The sequence below is a fragment of the Choloepus didactylus genome, chromosome 4 (genome assembly GCF_015220235.1).
Source record: "Choloepus didactylus isolate mChoDid1 chromosome 4, mChoDid1.pri, whole genome shotgun sequence".
NCBI lineage: Eukaryota > Metazoa > Chordata > Mammalia > Pilosa > Megalonychidae > Choloepus > Choloepus didactylus.
In genome coordinates this window covers 27438930-27460336 of record NC_051310.1, presented here as the reverse complement: position 1 = coordinate 27460336, position 21407 = coordinate 27438930, and positions in this window count along the sequence as shown.

Below are 21407 nucleotides of genomic sequence, written 5' to 3'. Positions count from 1 at the left end.
ACAGTGTTGCAAATATCTTGAAGAAATTCTTGAACTTGTGGTAGTTATTCCAGCAAGATCTTTGTTTAATACATGATATAGCACATGTATTACATTGCAAATTTTTTTTTTTCTTTGTTACCTTATTTGGAATTCTCTTCCATCCAATTGGTTGCATTTTATGCATTTAAAAACATTATTCTGTCACCAGATGGCAAAGAGATCCATGGCACAAAATGTTTAAGAATTTCTGTGCTAAGCAGTGTGAGGTATATTTTTTTATCCTTTTACCTTGTGCTTAGACAGGTCCCAACAGAGTTATACAAAGAATACAGTAGAATGGGCCATAGATCTTATGACAGTCGGTCTTCAAGTCCTGGTTCTTTCACCGACTAGTCCTATGCTCTTAGTAAGGTACTTAACGACTCTGTGTCTTGATTTCCTCATCTATAAAATCTGCCTGGTTATTTTCTTTTGTTGGTTGGTGGCAAAGGTTAAATGAGGTAATAAATGCAAAGTCCTTAGATGAGCATCTGGTAAAGGGAAAGTGCTATTTGAATGCTTGTTATTATATTTAGTTGACTATGTTCCAGGCTCCTATAACTGTGTAATGGATAACTATAAGTTTAAAAGTTAATGCACTATTTACAAAGGTAGCCCTATATTATGTGGCCCCTGAGATATTCTTGGCTTCACCTTATCTTATTCCAGCTGCTGCTGAGTCAACCACATCTTTGTGGGATCTCTCAGACCACATGCAGATCCAAGCTGATAGTGCTTCACCTCACGCTCTGTGCTTCACCTTTCATGTTCTGTGCTGGGGCTTTCCTGTTGATGCAGAGACTTGGACACTGTGTACCTGTAAATACAGAGATCAGTGCCCAGTGCCCAGGCATGATCAGTCCAGCAGTATGGGGGAATTAATGTCCCAAAGGAGAGCGGTCAGTGGAGAGATTTTCCCCCTTTCTCACTCTGGATGGATGGTATTGAGACATGATTTATACCCCTTCTCAGCAGACAATCATCTGAGTTTGGGCAGTTATTTGGACACAGCAAGGGTCAGCTTGATAGTGCATCCTTTTATAGGGTCTTCCTTCTTCCCTGCCTTACTCTCCTTGTCAGTCATTCTTGTTTTGGGGACTATACTCCCTGATAAAGCAGTGACATATAAATCTTTATTTCAGACTCTGCTTTCTGTAGTAAGAGAGATGGTGTCAGAAGTGGCTCTAAAAAGATTTCAGAGTGGATTTTGGAGCTGGATTACTTATTAGTCTGATGGCAAATATAGAGTGACACCACTATTACTAAAGCTTTATCTCTGTAGTTAATTTGGGTGAGTGCAGGAGGAAGTGGAGATTAGGGAGATATGACAGCTTTTCACTCATGAATTGATGGGAGCAGTGAGAAATGTAAGGCTTGTGGGGTGGTCTGGATTCTGATAACTGATTTGGTAGCTGTGAGAAAAGAAAAGAAAAGAAAAGAAAAGAAAAGAAAAGAAAAGAAAAGACCCAAGACAACCAACTGTAATTCAAGCCATGCTGTCAATGTGAAAGCTAGAAGACCACTGTTTTGGTTTGTTAAAGCTGCCAGAATGCAATATACCAGAAATGGGTTGGCTTTTACAATGGGGATTTATTGGTTTACAAATTATAGCTCTAAGACCATTAAAATGTCCTAATTAAGGCATCAACAGAACAATACTTCTCTGAAGAAAGGCAGATGACATTCGGGGTTCCTCCGTCATCTGGGAAGGCATATTGCCAGCATCTGCTGATCTCTCCTGGGTTTTGTTGCTTTCAGGTTCTGGCTCTTTCAGTTTCTGTGGGTCTTTGCTTGCTTCTCCTGGGGCTTTTCTCTCCAAGCTCTCTGGGTGTTTCTCTTTCTGTGATTTCTCCCCGGGTGTTTCTCTCTGATCTCTCTCTGCGTGTTTTTCTCTTTTATCCTTATAAACGACTCCAGTAAAGGATTAAGACCCACCTTCAATTGGGTGGGCCATATCTCAATAGAAACAACCTAATCAAAAGGTCCCACCCACAAAAAAAAACTGTATCCACAAGAATGGATTAAAGGAACATGGCATTTTCTAGGGCACATAACAGCTTCAAACCAGCACAACCACCAAGGCAGCTTTTAAGGAGATTGCCATTTCCTGCAGCCACAAAGTAGACTGTGCTGAGAACCAGGCTTGGCATTTAATTTTAAGGACTGCAGAGTGGCAAGAGAGGGTTTATTTTATAGTCTTGAGATATATCCTATGTTAAACTTTTGCCCATTATAAAAAACAGTGAGACTCTGAGTTCTGGGATGGGAACATTTGGGAAGTTTGGAGAAGAATCTCGAAACCTAAGTCTCCCTGCACAGTTAAGACTGGCAGAGGCAGACTTTTCTCCTTTGACAGTCCTCCCCTTATCTAGAAACCATGACATTATTTGACCTGATGCATGTCTCCTCAAGATTTGCTTTGTCCTCCCCTGTTGTATCCAGGCTCATAACCAGAGTCAGACCTCAGCACGAGCTGAGAGGGAAATACAGTCTTTAAGAAAATAGGATCTGGCTAATATGTATTGGCAAGAACCAGGTGAAAGTGCATGGTAAAGTGCTGGAAGGTCTTCAGACCAAGGGAATAGACGTCAAAATATAAGACCAGATAAGGGATAAATTATTGACATGCAGGGATTCACCTATGACTTGAGATTCAATTTTCTGACAAGAACACTGGAGATAGTCATAATAGTCTGGTTCTTGAGTCCTTTAAACTTGGAAGGAATGATAGTCTTCAGTAGGGGTTAGCAAAAATTTTCTGCAAATGACCCAATAATAAATATTTTAGGCTTTGCAGGACACTGTGATCTCTGTTACATACTCTTCTTCTCATTTTATTCTTGCAACCATTAAAAAGTATAAAACCATGCTTAGCTTGAGGGCCATACAAAAATAGTCCATGGGTTGTCGTTTGCTAACTCTTGGCTCATAATGAGGTAAATGAGGTATAAATGCTGGAAGTTTTGGCATTTTATTGACAAGGGCTCAGAAAGCTCAGAGAGATGGAAATGTTAAAATGGATTTACTAGGTAAGAGCTGAGAATGCATCACCTATTTATGTTCCCACAAAGGGTACAGAATACAATCCTCTCACTAAGTCAGTAAAGAATATACCAGTCAGAGTGATATTAACATCTTTGAGAAGCAGTAGTTGTCCTCCTTAGATAAGCATGAAGGCTGGGAGGTATTATTATGGAATTGGGCTCTCTTGTATCCAGTGGAGAACCCTGGCTTCCAAAATAACAGAGACCAGGAAGCAACACTTAAGTATAAAGGTAAGGTAACATAATTACTATAAAGTGGAAAAAAAAATCCAAAACAAAACAAAGAGGCAATTAACATGCATTGACCCACAGGCATTAATCGTGATGGTTAATAGATCATGGTAGTTCTTAGGTTGAACTAGATGGACTGAAGACTAGAGAGTTGTGGAGTTCATATAATAAAAAAGAAAAACAATTGAAAAGATGGAGTATAAGATATTGCCATCAACTGCCGTAAAAGAAAATTGCAGTCACTCAGTTTCCAGACCTAAATCAACTCATCGACCCAGGGGCCATGATCAGAGAGGAGACCAGGTTCCCTTTGGGGAAGGATTCTCACATAAATATTCCACTGATCCATTCCCAAAGTCCTTTGACAGCATACTTGCACAGAAGGAATAAGAATGACTATGAGAAACAAACTGTTATGGGTTGAATTGTGTCCCCCCAAAAGATATGTTCAATTCCTAACCTGTGAATGTGACTTTATTGGAAATAGGGTCCTTGCAGATAGAATTAGTTCAGTTAAAATGAGGTCGTACAGGAGTAAATTGGGTCCTTAATCCAATATGTCTGGTGTCCCTATAAGAAGGGGAGAAGAAACACAGATAGACATGGGACAAATGCAGGGATTAAATTTTGCAGTGGTCAGCCAAGTAACACAAAGGATTGTGGGCAAATATCAGAAGATAGAAGAGACAAGGAAGGATTCTGTCCTAGAAGTTTCAGAGGGATATGGCACTGCTGACATCTTGATTTTGGATTTCTAGCCTCCAGAACTGTGAGACAATAAATTTATATTATTTTAAGTTAGCTTCTTTGTGGTACTTTGTTATAGCAGCCCTAGGAAACTGAGACATTGGCTTTGAGTCAACACTATACAAGGGAACCCAAAATGCCATTATAGTTCTCTGGTTAGAGGTGGGGTCATGAAGACTAGGTTATAGAGTTTTGGCCTGTGAATCCATCTCATATTGGGACCAATGTATCAGCAGAATTACACTATTGTTATTCAATTGCTTCCCAGAATATAATTCAGGTAGGTGTTAGAAACTGGCATAAAACTTTCTTTGGTTTCTTGACTATGAATTAAGAAGCATTATGGTAGGAAGGGTAAAGTGATTGACTCTGAAATATCACCCCCTTCACAGATAAACAGTAAATTTTAAGAAATACTGCATCTCAGGAGGAACTGTAGGGATTAGGACCATGATCAAAGACTTAAAGGTTACAGATGTGGTAGGTCCCACCTACCATGCCCAAGCAAAACTCAACAGGCCGCTAAATAATATGGTAGCCTCAATTTCAGTTGCCATACTGGAGGTGATAGTTCTTCTGGAGCAGATCAAGTTAGCGTGTGGCTTTATTTGGCAAAAACATTTTTTTTTTTTTTTGGGGGGGGGACTCCCTTTTGTAGGGAGTAGGAAAAACGGTTTACCCTCGCTTGATTGGGACAGAAGTAACATGGTTAATTCAGTAAGTCTCCTGCTCTTTGCCATAATATGGTTTGTAGAGACCTCAGTTGTCTTGATATTCAACAGAACATCATATTAGTCCACTATATTAATGACATCATTCTAATTAGACTCCAGGAGCATAAAATGATATGTACTTTTATAACCTAATGAGACACATTCATACCAGAGGGTGGGAGATAATTCTCACAACAATTTACAGAACTGACAAAGGTTTTTAGGGGCCAAGCAGTATGGGACATGACAAACATCCTTTTTCAAGTAAAGGACAAGTGTTGTACTTTGTATGTCTTAGTGCTAAGAAAGGAGACTAGGCTTGGTGAGCTTACTCTTTGGACTTTGGAGGCAGCAGATATTATGTTAGACCATAATGCTCTGACTTACTTATTGGAAAGCTGTCAGTTTTGAGAGAGACATAGAGTTAGAAAAGGCCTTTCAGTTGATTCAGGCTGCAGTGCGAGTTACCACTCAGGCAATATGACCCAGAATTTTTAATGGTAATAGTCATCCATGGTGACTAAGGATGCTGTGTGGAGTGCCTAGAAAGTCCCAATGGGGGAGTTTCAGAATCAATTTCTAGGGTTTTGTAGCCAATCTGTATTTTCTGTGAGCAATGACTAATCTTGGTTTTAAAAACAGCTCTAATGAGCTACTGGTCCATAGTAGAGACTGCCTAAAAATGGGGCAACTGATTGTGCCACCTGAGTTTCCCATCACTAACTGGATATTAGCCCACCCACTAAGTTATAAGTTCAGACAAGTACAGCAGTAATCCATAATATTATGGTATATTCATGATTGAGCCTAAACTGGTCCAGAGGGCATGAATAAATTACAAGTACTTATGGCTCAGACGCTGATATCACTTAGTCCCACAGCCCTTCTTCCCTTCTTTCAGCTCAAATGTATGGTTCATAGGGCATTCTCTGCCACCAAGTGACAAAGCAGAAAGGAACATGGTTATGGTTCACAGGAAGATTGGTATAATATGTTGGTGCAAGCTAAGAAAAATGGATGAATGCCTCAGAGCTCCACACAAATATGTTCTAAGGGAAATCCTCTTAGGGTGTATATTTGTGAACAGCATACTCAGTTGTCCATGTTTTTAGGAAGAGAAAATGGTTTGAATTGAGGTTTACATGGATTTCTGGTCAATGGTAAATGACTTGTTGGTCAGGGGAATGGAAAGAATACTATTGGAAGACCAGAGTTAAGGGATTTGGGAAAAGGTACATGGATGCTTCATAGGAATGTTTATAAAATGTGTGAAATTTTGTCTCACATTTATGCCTACCAGAAAGCATCTGCAGATAAAGCTTTCAATAACAAGCCTTTCTCCCTGGCTATCCCAGGCTTGGAGCAGAACCTCACGAACATAGCAGTTATGATAGCTGGCACCAAAGTCCCAATTCTAAGGGCTCCCTCTCGCAAGAGTTAATCTAGATACTGCAACTGGTATGCAGCAGAGACTGATGTTGAGTCTTCAATTTATTACCATTCTTCAAGAAGATCAGCCAGTCACTTGGAGATGGCAGTAGTTCTTCCTTTCCAGAGTTGTAGTTTTCTGGATTTGGGTTTGCTTACACTACTAGCAGTGCTTCTGCTAGTGTGACTATCAGAAGGCAAACATAATGCCTGATATAATGATATCATTGCCTTAGATGAAGGAACCCATTTTATGGCAAAGAAAGATATACACTAGATATCAGGTACCCCATCGTCCAGAATCAGACTGACAGTGTAATGATGGAATTACCTGTTAAAGGCTTGAGAGTGGCCCCAGGTCAAGGATAACAGCCTGTGGTTTTTGGGTGACACCCAAAATACGGTACATGAGCTGAACCAATGATTAATAGCTAGAATATATGGGTCCAGGATGTAACGGATGGAAGTAGTTTTGGTCCTTTTCATCTTCATCCCAGGGACTCATTTCACTTGTGAAATTTGTGCTTTCCATCCCCACAACTTAAGGCTCTGATTCAATACAGGTCCTTGGTCCTAGTTAGAAATACTTCCACCAGGAGATACAGTAAGAATTTATCCACTGAACTTCAAGCTTTGATTATCACCTGATTCCTTTAAGTTCCTCCTGCAAATGGACTATCAAGCAAACAAAGGATGTACTGAGCAAACAGGGTACTCAATCTTTATCACAATGAAGACCTAGGGTTACTGCTATACTATGAGGGTGAGGGAGAAGCATGTCTGGAACCCATGGATTGTTTTCGGCATCTCTTGGTTCTTCTGTGCCCAATGGTAATGGCAAATTGACAATCACAACAACCATGCCTGACATGGGCAAGGCAACTAAAGAATCAAATTTCCATGTGAACTCTTATTTTAGGAAAATGTAGCTCATAAATAATTTAAAACATTTAACAAGAGTAGGAGCTGAATGAAGGCAAAACCAAAAATGATACAGACAAACAAAAACTCTACATCAGAACGGGGTTAGGGTATCTCTAAGGAAACTGCTGGAATCTTTACCGCTTGATTCTGATGATGAGCTTATTGTCACACTATTTAGTAACTACATGGTCTTACCATATTTGAGAATGAATTTCATGTCAGCAGTGGTGTGGTACTAGATCAGTGTTGGTGTTTTTGTTTCATTTGCATTCTGCATTTGTAGGCTGCCAAGATTTGTGTGTGGTGGCAGTGGTGGTGGGGGGGAGGGCTCCTTGAACAATTGTTTCCCTGATGCCTGCTCATTCCTTGTCCACTTTTACTGCCATCAATTACACTTGGGTGGGGAATCTGAGAAAGAAAAAATGTTGGCAACTCCCCATAACATAAATTCATATTAAGAACCACTGGTAAGCAACTGAATTACCTAGTTACTCCGCAGACACTGAATTTAAATGGCTTCTTTGGTTTTGTATTGAAGAGTTCCATATTAGTCAGCCTGTTTTCTAATAGTCATATTCTGAAAGGCTTTTTAATTTTATTTAAAAAATCTATTTATACATCATACGTATATTAACATTTCAATAAATGGTAGTACAAAATACAGTTTTCTTATACCCTATTAAATTAAATATTCACATAATTCTATGATTCCTTTTGTGTTTCATTACATGAATAGGGTAAAGAAGGTGGATTTAAGTTTTAGCTCCACTGCTTTCTAATGAAATAACAAGAGCTGGTTGCTTTTATAATCCCTAGTTTCTTTATCTGCAAACAAGGGGATGATTACATGAGAAGAAAAAGAATAAGAGACCTAATATCATGAGAGAATAGATGCCCTTAGGCAAGTTAGGGACCTCTTTGTGCTTTGGTTTTCTGATCTGTGAAACATGGATAACAGTATTTACTTTGAAAGGGTTGTTGTGAGGACTACATAAATTAATGCATCCAAAGGATTTAAAATTGTGTCTGGCATGCAGTAAGGTGTTAATTATGTGCTGGGCACTGTGCTATAATTATCTTATCTATTATCTCATCTATTTGTACCCCAAACACTAGGGGTAGCTACTATTATTGTCATTCCATTTTATAGATGAAGAACCTGAATTCCAAGGAGAATAAATTCCTTGTTCAAGTTTTCATCTTAGACATTCTGGCTCCATTCCATTGTACTGTCACTCTTACAAGGAGCTTCCTTATCATCTACATATGTTCTAAACTCATGAGATAGTTGATGCAGAAGTGCTTTGCCTACTGCAAACTGTGGTACAAAGGTTAAGATATTAAAAATCATACACTAATCTGAAGTTAGGTGTACTCATTTTATATTTATTGTTTACAAATTCTCCACTTGGCATTTTTAGGGACCATTGAACATTTCTTATGATTTTCAGGAAACATATGTTTCCTCACTATTGAGCATTTTTATTATTTTATTATTTGTATAATTTTATTCTTTTTACAATTTTAAGAGCAGGTTCAGACTCCAGCGAAACAGACTGCAATGTTGGGTAAAATTTTAGCACCAATAAGGAAGTAGTATGATAGGCGGGGAAACCGAGGCAGAAGTTCAGCATTATGGAACAGGCAGTGGTTAGGAGGTGGAGGAAACCTGGGAAGGTGTTTAGGGCTCATCCCTAACACAATGGATGTTAAGGCCACAGAAATAAGAAATTTCCCCCCCAGTAGTAGGCAGTTGAGTTCATTTATCTACTTTCTACATGTATTGGTGTCAGGGAAATGTGAAGTTAACAGAATTATGAAATAGCCCTGCTATTACCAATGTGTTGAAGAGACCATCTTCCTAATTCTTGTTGATTACAAGTTTACGTAACCTGTGATTCCATAGGCTATAAAAGCTGGAAGTGAGGTTACAGCTATGTAGTCTAAGTGTTTTTGCATGTGGCATGGTGGTGTTCATAGTATTTACCTTATAGGATTGCTGTAGGGATTGATTGACTACAATAAACGCAATTAGTACAGTATCTGAGACATAGTCATTGTCCAATAAATATTAGTTATCATCAGCATCTGTTTCAGTGAGACGTCAGCTCCCTGGAAAATTTCCCTGTTATTTCTGCAAGTCTCCAGGGCATATCTCATGCGTGCCCATAGAGAAGTCTTCTCAGCAATGCCAACATGGTCTTCAGCACCTCCTTCCCCAGTATAGAAGCTGCTGCCACAGCTGAGCAGGCACTGAAGACTTTGGAGGCAGCAATCATGTATGGCTTCAGCACACTGAGACTCCAGGACAATGGGGTACAAACTTGGAGAAGGGCAGTGCTGTGGGAGACCCATCATCACTTCCACCTCAGCTGGTGGCCCCACGTTCTCAAGTATTCCATGGTTCCACAGCAGCTCTGCAGAGTGTCTGGTATATGTGACAGCACTGCCCTTCTCCAAGTTTGTATCCCATTGTTCTGGAATCTCAATGTGCTGAAGCTATACATGATTGCTGCCTCATCTCCAGCATTTTATAAATAGGCAAAGATCTTCCAGATTATATTAATCATAACCTTTTCTCTTTAGGGCTAGAAGAATCAGTCCATGGTGGCTACTCCATGAGACAAATTTGGGTAAAGGATAATGTTCTAATCTCAATTTTGCTTTACTCCTTGACTGCTGGACTTTGTGTTTTCTTAAAATGAGTACTTTCCTGGAAAGCTTGCCATTCCTCCTATAAAAATTTATACCCAGAACACCTCTGTCAGCTGGGAAGTCATGTGGATAGCATCTGCTGGTCTTTGCTCCCAGGTTGTGTTTCATCTCCTCTCTCTCAGCTCCTGTGCATCCTTGCTTCTCTCTCCCAGGGTGTTTCTCTCTAAGTATCTGGAGTTCCTCTCATAGATTTTCCAGGGCAAACCCTGGGCTTCATCTCTTAGTTTAGCATCTCCAAGCATCCTTCTGTCCTCATATCCAAGTATCTTTAGGTATCAGCAAACATCTTTGTCAGCCCTTGAGTTCTCTTAAGTAATCCAGTGAACCAATCAAGACCTACCCCGAGTGGGCCGAGTCCACATTTCCATAGAAATAATTTAATCAAAGGTATCACCCACAGTTGGGTGAGTTATATCTCCATGGAAACACTCAATCAAGAGGTTCTGCCCAACAAGACTGAGTTAAAAGATCATGACTTTTGTGAGGGACATAATATATCCAAGCTGGCACACCCCTTGTATACCCCTCTCACATGACCTCTGGATGTTTCTTAATGTAATTGGTAAGCAGTGCTTAGTATCAAGCTGGACCCATGCCCCAAACACAGACATTATACATTTATAGTAGCAAACAGTAAAAGAGTATTAAGTATGCCAAAAAGTGTTGGCATTTTCTTCTGTTTGAGTATTTGTAAACACTTTATTCATTTTCAATTCTTGTGGATATTGACTTCGGTGGCATAGGTTTTGCCAGTTTGGATATACTGTGCCCCCCAAAATGCCATTATCTTTGATGCAACCTTGTGGGGTCAGACTTATTAGTATTGGTTAGGTTGAAACCGATTGGTTCAGTGTTTCCATAGAGATGTGACTCAATCAATTATGGGCAAGACCTTTCCATGGAGGTGTTGCTCCACCCATTTAGGGTGGATCTTTATTGGATCATTGGAGTACTTTAAAAAGAGCCACAGGGCCCAGACACAGTGCAGCTGTGGGTGACATTTTGGAGAGCAACTGAGAGTGACATTTTGAAGAGGAGCTGCAGCTAAGAGAAGACAAAATGCCCCAAGAGCAACATTTTCGAGAATACCGTTTTGAAACACAACCTGTGTGCAAGCAGATGCCAGTCATGTGCCTTCCAAGCTAACAGAGTTTTTCTGGATACCAATGGCCATCCTTCAGTGAAGGTACCCTACTGTGGAGACCTTAGCTTGGACCCTTTTATGGCTGTAAGGCTGTAACTTTGTAACCAAATAAACCCCCTTTATAAAAGCCAATCCATTTCTGGTGTTTTGCAAATGGCAGCATTAGCAAGCCAGAACATAGGGTGACCTTGTTCGTTATAATTTTTTTACAGCAATAGCTATGTTGTTAAAGGTCAGTTTTTCTCTAGGTTTACCACTAAGCAATAAAATAGATCATGTACTCACTCTCTTTTGAGTCATAATCAAACTTCCCATTCTGTCTTGAGTCCAAGTAGTTGATGGCTATTCTGGTTTGCTAATGCTGTTGTTAAGCAAAGTACAGAAAATGGATTGGCTTTTATAAAGGGGGTTTATTTGGTTACAAAGTTACAGTCTTAAGGCCATAAAGTGTCCAAGGTAGGGCATCAACAATAGGGTGCCTTCACTGGAGAAAGCCCATTGGCATCTGGACAACCTCTTTTAGCTGGGAAGGCACATGTCTGGTGTCTGTCTGCTCCCAGGTTGTGTTTCAAAATGGCATTCTCCAAGTGTCAGGTTTCAACAGCTGTCTTCAAAATGTCTCTGTAAGCCCCAGCAGCAAGCTCCTTTTATCTGAGCTCTTACATAGGGCTCTAGTAAACTAATCAAGGCCTACGCTGAATGGGTGGGGCCACACTTCCATGGAAATTATCAAATCAGAGTTATCATCTACAGTTGGGTGGGTCACATCTCCATGGAAACAACCTAATCCAAAGCTTCAAACCTAATCAACACTAATACATCTGCCTCCACAAGACTAGATCAAAAGATCATGGCTTTTTCTGGAGACCTAATATATCCAAAGTGGTACAATGGCTATTATTGATTCTCTAGAAGATTGTTAGTAAATTTTTGGCATCTATTGTAAAAATGGTTTCAACTGATGAGCTTCTTGGACTCTCCACATTTGAAAGGAGGAAGAGGAGTATTGATATATCCAATTCTTTGTCAAAGCTGGTGCAGCTAGAATCAGATTCAATCTGCAAAGATTGAATTGTTAATAAGATATGTAGAGCAAAGTAAACTCGTAAGCACTGTGATGGTTGGATTCATGTGTCAACTTGGCCAGGTGATGGTGCCCAGTTGTATGGCCAAGCAAGCACTGGCCTAACTTACTGTGAGGACATTTCAGGACTTAAATCATCAGTAAGTTGATTGCATCTATGGGTGATTACATCTATAATCAACTAAGGAGAGTGTCTTTCACAATGAGAGATATTTAATCCAATCAGTTGAAGTCTTTAAAAGGAGAGGTAATAAATTTAGTCAGAAGAGAGAATTTCCATCTTGACTCCAGCCAGCCAGCCTCTCCTGGGGAATTCATTGGAATTCTTCATCGGAGTTGCCAATTTCCAGCCTGTCCTATGGAATTTGGACTCATGCATTCCCACAGTTGATTGAGACACTTTTATAAAATCTCATATTTACAGATATCTCCTGTTGGCTCTGTTTCTCTAGAGAATCCCGACTAATACAAGCACTCAGGCACCAGTAAACCAGCAGGTAATGCATATGCCCTTGTAATAGATTTTGTACCATTGCTGGTCATTTCACATTATGGCTGAGACACTTTCATTCCTAGATTCCTGGTCAGAAAATGGAAGATCTGTTTTCTTGCCCTAAATTTGAACAATCTCTATCCTATCAATATCTTTAGTACTATTAACTTCAATGCCTATATTTACCTTGATTGAATTATAAAAATAGAAATAAATTGATGATAGGACCTTGATTTTTAATTCCACTTTTTATTTTCTAAAGTTTTATGTAACATGATAAAAAGAAATGAGTGTTTTTAATAACAAACAAAAAAATCAACCTAGTTTGCATAGCAAACTGTGCTATTATTAACATTTCTATAAGAATAAGCTATATGTAAATCTACAGTAACACTGTAATTTCTCTAAGATAAGGAGAGGTTTAAAACCTCAATAGATATATGTCTCTTAAATGGAATATAGCTGAATTTATACTCCAAACCTCAAACTTTATATCCCAGTAAGTGATAAATCTTCTGTTACAAAGATTTAGTGCTTTCTTCCACTCTAAGAGGTTTTTTTGTTATTATTACTTTTAATACATTTTTTAGATCTGAAATATGCTTTGTAACTCCAAGCCTTCCTTGGCTTAGCTAATTACTATGCATCTTTCCAATTCCAGCTTAGATAATGCCCTTTCTGAGCAAATAGTTTATGTTAGGTATATTAACCTTCTATGAATTACTGTAGCATTGTTTACTTCTTATTCTTTCCCTCTTGTAGCATAACATATATCAATTGTATATGTAAATTTCATGTTTACATTTTATTTTTTGGATTTTCTCTCATACCAGCCCCCACCCACCCACTGACCCAACTTAAACCCCAGGCAAGATGTAAGAAAATAATGAACTAAAGGAATTGCAGAGGAAAAAAAAAAGTAGGGATATTCTGGAAGAGTTGAACTTGTAGGAAGGGACCAGAGCAGGATGTTTTTATGCTTTTAGTCTGAAGGCAGGCCAAAGTCAGCCCTGTACATGGTAGCTAAAACTCAGAAAATCTGAAGTCTCTATGCTTAGAACAAAAGATAGATTTAGTGAAACTACAGTCATGGAAAAGAAAGAGGGACTCCTGAAATGGAGCCAGAGAGGGGAAGCTGCAAATTCTGTGTAAAGATGCTGTCCAAGTCTTTGGCTGATCCCGGAGAAATGCAAGTGCAGGAAACACTCAGAATTTCACAGCTAATGATAAAAGGGTGAATTGAAATTTATCTGGTACTTGAGAGAAAGAGTTTGCATATTGGGTGCAACCAAGTTAATTGCCTGTTTATAAAAACACATCATACTCTTTGAAGTAACGTAATGTGATATAGAGTTTCTACAACATGATACTTTCTATGTTTGAGACACAATACAGGACTTAATACATAGATAACAAGTCTCAAGAAAATTATACTCAGTGAAGTCAAAGAAAATAAGCTAAAACTAAATGAAAACACAGGAACTGCCAGTAGAGAAATAAAAGTGGTGGGAAAAAAAATGGAAATTCTAGAACAGAAATATAAAATGACCAAAATAAAAAGTTCCCTGGATGGGCTTAAAAGCAAAATGGAGATGACAGGGGAAATTATCACAATAGAAATTATTTAATTTTAATGAAGAGAGAAATAAGAGTTGAAGAAAATGAAGAGTCTCAGGGACCTGTGAGACAATAACAAAAGGCCCAACATATCTGTAATTGGAGTACCAGAAGGAGAGGAGAGAGATGGTGAGGCAGAATTTACAGTGGCTAAAAATTTCCCACATTTGGTGAAAAGGTAAACGTTTTCAGATTATGGAAGTTCAGCATACCTCAAATATGATAAATAGGAAGGAAAACATGTTTACGCACATTATATTCAAACTGCTGAATATCAATGATAATGAGGAAATCTTTTAAGAGGATAGGGATAATGCCATTTTGTAGACAGGGGATCAAATGAAATTATGATGAAAGAAATCAGAACAGGGGTTACCTCTGTGGAAATGGGGATAAGAATTGCTTGGGAAGGGACATGAGAAAACTTTTGGGGTTGCTGTAATGATAGAGATTTGGGTTACATAGATGTGTGCATTTACTAAAACTGCAAATGTATAAATTTAAATTTTACATAAAAAGAAAAACAAACAAAAATTGTAGTTTACACCCACTTGCTTTACGCTTACTGAGGGAAGGAACCCACTTCCTACCTATCACTGTGTCACTTGTGCTGAACGCAGGGCATGGCATCGGCTAAATACTCAGTAAATTTCTGTTGAGTTAAATTTAATTCCGCATATTCCTTTTTCATTTCTGCTGATTTAATACAATGATCTTTAATCAAATTTCTGGCAAATAAATATCAGGATGAAATAAGAAATCTATATAATCATGAACATCACAGGCTAGTGAGAATTTAAATATAATGTACAGTGTCAGTCATGTAATAATATGTTAGAGTTTGCATTTTTAGAACTCCAGTTGACCTGTAATAAGTGCCTCATATAATCCAGGAGCTTAACGTCTATTACCTTATTTGATCCCTATGAGAACACTGCAAAGCAAATATTACCCCCTTTTTGCAGTTGACCAAGAGAGACTACAGAAAGGTAAAGGATAAGGTTATGTGGCTGATAAGTGAGTAACTGTGGCAGTCAGGATATTAGCAGGAAATAGTTCATCCCAAGTGGTTTAAATGAAGGGAGTTTAATGATGACCTAAGAATAGAAGTGTGAGTAGGTAAAGGGAATCAGAATGATAATGAAGCACTCATAGATTAGCAACCATAGGACATCACTACAATCTCTTATGTCTGTAGGGATCAAGGGAAGAAGTATTGTTTCTATAACCCAGTGAAACTGGAACAAAGGAAGAGAGTTAGACTTTTGGAAGCTGTAGTAGTGGAGACTTGCAGGAAAGTTAGGGAAAAGATGCCCAACCCTTTCCTACTTTTTATCTTTTGCTAGTGCCTCCGATTAGGTGAATCCAACTGGATGTCAGTAGGCAAGGGAGCCACTGGCCCAGTGTCCCTGCCACTCCCCTGCCCAGGGCTCAGAACAGGTCAGAGAAGGGTGAAGAATGGAATGGGTGAAGGTAGAGTAATTGGATATTAACCATAATGTAGCTGCACCCAGATTTGATTGCATGTCCTTGTATCTTCCAGGCCTATGTTTTTTCTCACACACCACATTGCTTCTCATTTAAGTCACAGGAATTTTAGTAGCAACCATTAATTTTACTATGGTTAGACACCTGTTGAACTAGGCACTCTCAATTTCTTCTCTAGCAGTCAGAAGTTCATCACATAGCTTGAGTTTAGATGGTGGTGTAAGGGGTTTTGATGAATCAACATCACCTAGTTTAGTTCTTAGATTATTAGCTCAGACACACCCAACCATCCTTCAAATTCAACATACACTTGTCCTCAGGTGAGTGGACTTTTATAGGACTTTCATATGAATGAATCTGAATTACTAATTAAATGCCATAAAGCTAGCTGATCAATGGTTACTCTTTAATGTGACATTTTAGAGCACAGAAATAGACAGGGTCTAAGATAATTGTTCTCCAACTAGCTAAATGTAATGCAGGTAAGAAAAAGGACTAGGGAGCAGGGTCTGGCTTCAATTATTTCCAGCCCAGAAGGCCTTCTAGGAATGTCCTTTATTACTGCCAGCCCGATCCAGTTGTCTCAGGGGCATGAGCCGTAGACTTCTTCCCATGAGATGTGGTTGAAAATACAGATCCAAACAAAATATTCCTTTCCAAGTGTTATTTAAACAAATTAATTAATCTCACTGAGCCTCAGATTCTTGTATGCAAATTGAGGTGATATTAGTATGTACTTCACATGATGGTTTTGAGATTAAATGAGTTGATAACATAAAGTACTTATAGTAGTGCATGGCAAATAGCATCCAATAAGTGTTAGTCATCATTGTTATTACTCTGAGCTGAGCAATGAATTTTGCCCCCTCTTTGCCCAAATTCCTTTACTAGGTGGTTTAAGGGACCCTTCTGAGACTTCTTTCCATATGATTTTCTCATTTTCTCTTAAATTTTAAGTTTGTTATCTTGTCAGAACTCTTGTGACACTTGTATTTTAACTTTGATCAACTATAGGATGCCTTGAATATGAATCCCTGAATAGCGCTTCTCTGGAGAATAAGAAGTACACTCATGGGTTCTTTCTGGTAAAAAGCTGTATAACAAGCACTGCCTCCCTTTGACCCATCTTCCACTTATATGTGCTGAGCAGGAGCATGCGGACTTAGGGTTGATAACAAGTCCTTAATAGAGAACCGTTCAACCAAACCTTTAAATTTCACCATCCTCTTCTTCTAACCAATCCCTAGTCTTTAATTTAGCAATCTTTTCTGTTCTTACAATGAGAGAATTGGGGATCAAATTCTGATTCTTCTATTTACCATTAAATGATCTTGGAGAAATCGCATGCTTTTTTCAAGTCTCAGTATCCATATCTGCAAAATAAAGGTGGTGGTGCCTAGCCCATTGGTGTATTTGTTAGCAGAGTGTAGTGCCTAGCACGTAAATAAAATCTCAGTTAATGTTAAGTAAATTTTGAAAATCTATCTTCTTTAAGTTTGGGGCTGAGATTCGAAAGAGAAAGTTGCCTACTGCTATATTGCTATTCAAATATATATACACGTACATACATATACACACACATACATACATAAGCTGGAGAAGCAGTAACAAATGGCAGAAGGTGCACTGGGCTTAAAGTCATAAAACCGAAGTTCTAGACTGTTGACAACTCAGTATAACCTTGGTCAACTTAATTAACCTCTCTGTGTTTTAGTTTTTCTCATCTGTAAAATAAGGGAATGGACTAGAACTGTGCTTTATTAGAGAGATAAATTTGGGAACAACCACTTAACTCCCACTTGGAAATTGCAATGTGTATTGTCATAGTAAAAGCTCTGAGAATTACCTGAGTACAAAAATTTATTTAACTCTGATTAATCCAGTGTTTTCCTTACATGTTTGTGCAACTCTTTTCTGAAAATTATGAATTAACATCTTGCCAAACAATAGTGTTCTGCACAAAATGGGGGATTCTGGAGTAGATGATATCCTATTGCCTCCTTCTCACTCTAGCATTCAAATAGTTCATGATTACTCCTTAGTATGAGGTATTGCCTTCCCTGTTATGCTATTATTCTCTACACTTAAGATAGGAGTGATATGAGCTCTTCCTTCTTTCAAGGGAAACAGAGTTAATATGATGTATTATAGTACACAGGGGTCCACAATTTACTAATAGGAAGGGTTGCATACAATAAAAGCATAAGTCCATGTTTTCTTTGCCTTTTGGAATTATTTTTTCCCATTCATTAAAAATTTATAATAAGTGGGGAACTTCAATTTAGCCTTTTATCAATATGCCCTGCATTTGGAATACACAGTGAATTCAAAGCTATGAATAACGTAGTACTTGAATTTTCATTCCATTATTGTTCGTTGTGTATTAGTTACCCTTTAAAACTGAGCGGAAAAAGAGGAGCACAATGGGAAACATAGTTTCAGGAATTCCATGGTTCCTGACCATAATATATCAAAACCATAGACAACCCATCTTGATTGTGAAAAGGATAATGACCTCTTCTGACCATCTATTTGTTTTCTAATGGATGAAGCTAAGACACACATCTTGGTTTGGGGGTTGTTTCATTTGAGTCTGTAGACCTGGAGTTTAAATAACCTTATTATGGGAGTTATCTGGCATCATAGGACAGGCGTTGTTCTAAATACTTAAAAAGTGTTCTCTTTAATTCTCATAATAGCTTTTTGACTACTACTTTTATTCTCCCCATTGATAAATGGGGAGACCAAAGCACAGGAGGATAAATAACTTCCCTAACACCACACAGCTAAGAAGAAGCAGGGTCAGCATCTGAACCCAGGCAGTCTGATTCCTTGTCCTTACTTCAGATTATTATGCTATACTGCTTGCCTGTATGCTGTGCTGCTTTGCTAGGTAATTAGCCAATACATCCTTAGAGTTAAAGTTGTGTCCCTTTCCTTTCCCTTCATACGTGGTGGCATGATTTTGTAAAAAGAGTGCTTTAGAATCCAAGGCTGTTCTTAAAGGGTCTGGGGCCCAAGGTAACTTATCCAGGACCTGGTCAAGATGATAGCAATTGAAAGGATGATGTGCTCTTAATGTCTTTCATGGGCACTGTAGTATATCACTAAAGAGAGATATTGCTAACTTTAATTTTATCCTGAATCCTGCTCCCTTCTAAGCCTAGGTGCCCAGTGGGGCATTGCCCTACTCAAAGGTCAAACATGTTAGAGAAAGGTACACTCAGGTTCAAATCCTAGAAATGCCTTTTCAGTGTATGACTAAATTAAGGGGAGAAATGGCAGAAGATATTTATTTATTAAAAGCATGAGTTTTAAAATCAGAAAAAAATGGAATCCAAATTTTAATTCCATCATTAATGCAGTATTTGTCAAGTTATTTAAACACTGATTCTTAGTTTACTCAATTATAAAATGGGGCTGAAGATACCTATTTCCAATGTTGTTTTACAAATAAAAGGCAATAATGCATATAAATTTATCAAAGTGTCTGGAATATAGTAAGCTTTCACTAAGTGAGAGTTAGCATCACCATTATCATCACTATCATCATCAGCATCATCATCCGTCTCTTTGGGAAAATGCCTCACTGCACTCCATATGTTTTAGATGAGACTGTCAATAAAAGTTTCTTCTCTGCCCTCTGCTTGAAGGGTTGGGCAAGTGACTTGGATCCAGCAGTTCACAAATGTTCAGAAATTGGTCCAAAGGAGGTGGTATTCATTTCTTAGGGCTGCCTTAGCAAATTACTAATAACAAGGTGGCTTGCAACAGCAAAAATGTATTATTTCATAGTGTTGAGGCCAGAAGTCCAAAATCAAGTTGTTAGCAGAGTTCCTTCTGAAGGCCCTGAGAGAGAATCCATACCATGCCTCTTTCTGGTGGCTGCTGACAATGCTTGGGATGTGTTGGCTTATAGATGCATCACTCCAAGCTCTGCCTTCATCTCTATATCAACTTCTGTGTCTTCTCCTTTTCTGTCTCTTGTAAAGACCCACCCAATTAATCCAAGATGATCACATCTAGTGATCCTTAACTTAATTACATTTGCAGAACCCCTTTTCTCAAATAAAGTCACATTCACAGCTTCCAGTTGGGCATTTCTTTTGAGAAGCCACCATTCAACCCACTACAGATGGGTGCCTGATCCAAGCAAGGCCTATTGGTGGCCATCAAGTTCATCTTATAGACAGATTCTGTGTAAAAATCAAGACAACACAGAGGAGAGTAGGGCCAAATGATGACATAATCAAGAAAGACAGGATGAAAGATAGAAAAAGAAAGATTGGGAGAGACTGAGGGTAGCAAGGGAATACCTGGGTCTAGTTGAATCCTGAATCATTTTTACCCTTGAACTTCTCAGTTCCATGAGCCAATTAAACAATTCTTTGGTTAAGTTTAAGTTGGGTTTTCATCATTCATACAAGAATGAATCCTTAATGAATAACTACTACTAATAACAGATGTCAGTTCCTTTCCTTTAACTACCCTTGGTCAGAAGGGAATGGGGAAGGAGGTGTCAGAAAGGGTTTCCTGGTGAGTGACTAGTTCAGCCAAAAGCTGAAGAAGGAGTAGACATTAGTCCTGTTCCTGCTATACTACAGTTGCCTATTTAACAGTCTGTCTTCCCTCTGGGATGCTAAGATCCTTCTGAGCTATTATATATTGATGTCTTTCTATATTTTGAGTACTAGGAAAAATGTTTGTATGTATTATATTTTACTTAATCTTGTAGCAAACCTGTGAGATATACTCCTCATTTACAGATAAGGAAATAGAAGCTCAAAATGTTTGACCTGTCAAATTTCTTACAATTGGCAAGTAGTTATGTTAGGCAGTGGCTCTGTTGTCTTCATTATTGTATCTTAAGAATTCAGCCCTCATAGCTTGGCATGTAGTAGATCAGATTGATGGTTCTCAAAGTTTGGTCCCTGAATAAGCAGCATCAGCATAAGCTGGTATCTTTTTAGCGATGTAAATAAATGATCAGGCTGTACCTTAAAACTACTGAATCAGAAACACTGGGGGTAGGGACCAGTCCACCAGGTGATTCTGGTGCTCTAAAATGTGGGAACCCCTGAGTGGATATCTGTTAAGAATAGAAAGTGAGGGGAAATGTAGGGCAGAAAGTTGAAGGACTTAGTTAAGGGGAAGGGTTGATACTATGGTCTATGGTTTCCCAAGAGATAATCTGACTTCTAATCCTAATGTCATAGAATGTTTTCTGGTACCCTAAAATTACTCTTCTCTGTTTTGTGATCTCAGCTGACTTCTGAGTTACTGTTTCTTTGAGGTATAGAGTTTAGAACTCACCTTCAGTACATTTGATACAGACACAAAGAAAGCAATGATTTCTTGCCTTCTAGAGAATGGAGAATTTTTCTCTCTCTTCACTCATGGTCCTGAGCTCTGCTCCAAGTGTCTCTCAGCCTTTCCTTACAGCACAAACTTGCAGGGAAAAAAGTCATCTTTTCACATCATTTAGGCCATTGCTTACCTAATGGGACATATAATGTGATGAAATTGCCACCTGGTGGTTGAGATATAGGACAGTTCCCAAAGGTATACTTATACAGGCTGTTATTTAATATTTTAACTGTACCTACTCCAAAGGCATGCCTCTGGAGTTAGTTAATGTTTTGACAAGCTGTAGATTGGAACTGAGATTTCTGACACTTTTAAAATGGCAGAACAACAAATTACTAGACTTGAGGGGAAAAGTCACTTGATTTTAAAGGAAAATTAATCATAGATGCAG